Consider the following 2,609-nt stretch of genomic DNA (forward strand, 5'->3'; position numbering starts at 1 on the left):
ACTGAGATATTAATATATATTCAAATGTCTTAAGGCTACGTTATTCTATAGAATAATCAACCTATCTTGGTTTGTAAATGTATTTTAAATGTCGTGTGTTAAAGATAAAAACATTCTGTGTCGGTTTCGTGTAGCTTAATAGATAATCGATATTTTTGCTTGTTTGATAGCGAAACCCGTCTGCCTGATAATGCAAAATACTCAAAAAATAAAATAAAACAAAAAATAAACTTGTTCATATCATAACTATCTACCTACCAGCCTCAACCGACTGTTTAGGGAAGTAATTGGAGTACAGTTGTCAGGTGGTTGTCTCTACCAGTGTTTAGTCAGACACTTTTTTTTCTACAACACCCAAAATGCTTAGATAAATGAATAGCAAGTCATTTAACACAACTTTTCTGTGCATATAGCACAAGCCTAAATAAGTTAATCGCATTTTCAACAATAATGAGATCATATATCATTTCTTTACTCATTAAATAAGTATTACAGCTCTCTTTCTGTGATCGCTTAGTATGGTGGTGAGTTTAATAGTTACTAATGTTAAATTAATCACAGTAGTAAATTATATAGTTATTTGCTTTATAATTTCACAAAAAAATTAGAGGGTTGTATATCTTCATCCATAACTTTGGGCTGATAGCCAAGAGATAGCTAGCCAAAAGCACCCATCGCCAACTCTTGTCCGACCGAACAGTTGGATTCGACCGTCAATATTATAGCGTTCTCACAAATGTTTTTTTTTTCGGCAACGGAACGCCAACCTCGAATCTTTAGAATCTCACTCACCACTCGCCAGGTTAAGTAGTAAAGCAAGTAGAAAAGAAATGTTCGACCAGTCTGACGATGTTGTAAGAAAATGTAAAAAATGAAAAAACCCAACAATAACATATTGAATATAGTCACCACCTGAAATTATTTTTGTAATAACATAAAAATTGTTTATAAACCTAAGTCAATTTAGTGTAGATGTCTTTTGAAACACACAAGTTGTGTGCATAAGTGTATTTTCTAATTATTCCTTGGATATACAATACTAACAGGTGGGACTACTAATGATATAATGACAATATTTTATATTCTCAAGGCGACGGGTGTAGATCCAAATTGATAACAACTTGTACAGATACGTAGTTAACAAGCTTAATCCTGTCTCTATAGTGGATTTCACCTTGGACGTTTACATTGAATAATATTATCAAACAACAAACTCTTTGAAGGTTCACCAGATTATAAAGAAAAGCTTCATTTTTTTATTAACAAATTCACAACTTTAAATACGTATACAAACTAGAAGTTTACGCGTGTCGAAACATGAGGTTACAGTTGGTTAAACATTAGGCATTCAGTGTATATTTACAATAAAAGGAACATCCTAGCCAATAAATCTCACCCGTGCCATTTAAAACAGGAATGACATTGAAGGTAAATTAAACGTATTAAAAGTTGTTACGATGTCATATCGCCTATCCTTCTCGATTAAGTACATTTTAGCCGGACAGTTGATCGAATGTCATGGTCAAAATTTAAAAAAAAATTTATAAGCCAGCTGCAAAAAGATAAACTACAGACGTTACTCGAGTATAGTATCCGATTTATAAATATGGTAGGGCTAATGGTCGGGTGGTAAATTTCTTTGAACATTAAATAATCTAGATAAGAGAAACGCATGTGCATAAAACAGGAGGTTCAATAATTCAGCAGGTGAACTTTGAAACGACAAATAATGACGAAAGAAAGAGACGACATACACGTTATTCTCTTAAATTTAAATATTAGAATGAAATATTCAGCCTTTCTGACAAAAAAAAACTGTATATACGCATGCTACCCCTAAAAACAGTATTACAAAATTAGGAGAGCTTTTCCCCCCTCCCTCTACACACTCAAGCTGTTTTTGACCTAGTACTAGAACCTTGGTAGACCCGGCATGGCCAGGTAGTCAAGGCACTCGACTCGTAATCTGAGGGTCGTGGGTTTGAATCCCCGTCACATCAAACATGCTTGCCCTTTTAGCCGTGGATGCGTTATAATGTGACGGTCAATCCACTTTTCGTTTGAAAAAAGTAGCCCAAGAGTTGGCGGTGGGTGGTGATGACTACCTACCTTCCTTCTAGCCTTACACTGCTAAATTAGGAACGATTAGCACAGATAGCTCTAGTGTAGCTTTGCGCGAAATTCAAAAGAAACCAAAGTAAACAACCTTGGTGACAAGTAAAACTGTATGTATCATGACACACCTAAACACTATTACATAATTGGAAGAGCTTTTGCCCACTATGATTAACAATTTTTGGAAAAAAATATGAGCAAAAATGAGGACGAAAAAAAAAATCATATTCATTGCAAATTTCTACTAAGGTATCATTGCGTGTAAAGCCGAATTATATATAAGTTAGGTACTGAACTATTCCATAATTCTTGGTAATTATTATCTAGTTGTTGCTTTCGGAAAGTTATATAAAGAGCGTCAATCATCGAAACAAAAATCTCAAACCTAAACTGAATTAAAATATGGATATTTTGATTTGAAAAGTTAAAAAAATCAATATTAACTTAACCCGCGCTGTTCACCTGTACCTTTATTATTCTGTCGATATATTCAC

This window comes from Tachypleus tridentatus, chromosome 8, assembly GCF_004210375.1.
Source record: "Tachypleus tridentatus isolate NWPU-2018 chromosome 8, ASM421037v1, whole genome shotgun sequence".
Taxonomy (NCBI): Eukaryota; Metazoa; Arthropoda; class Merostomata; order Xiphosura; family Limulidae; genus Tachypleus; species Tachypleus tridentatus.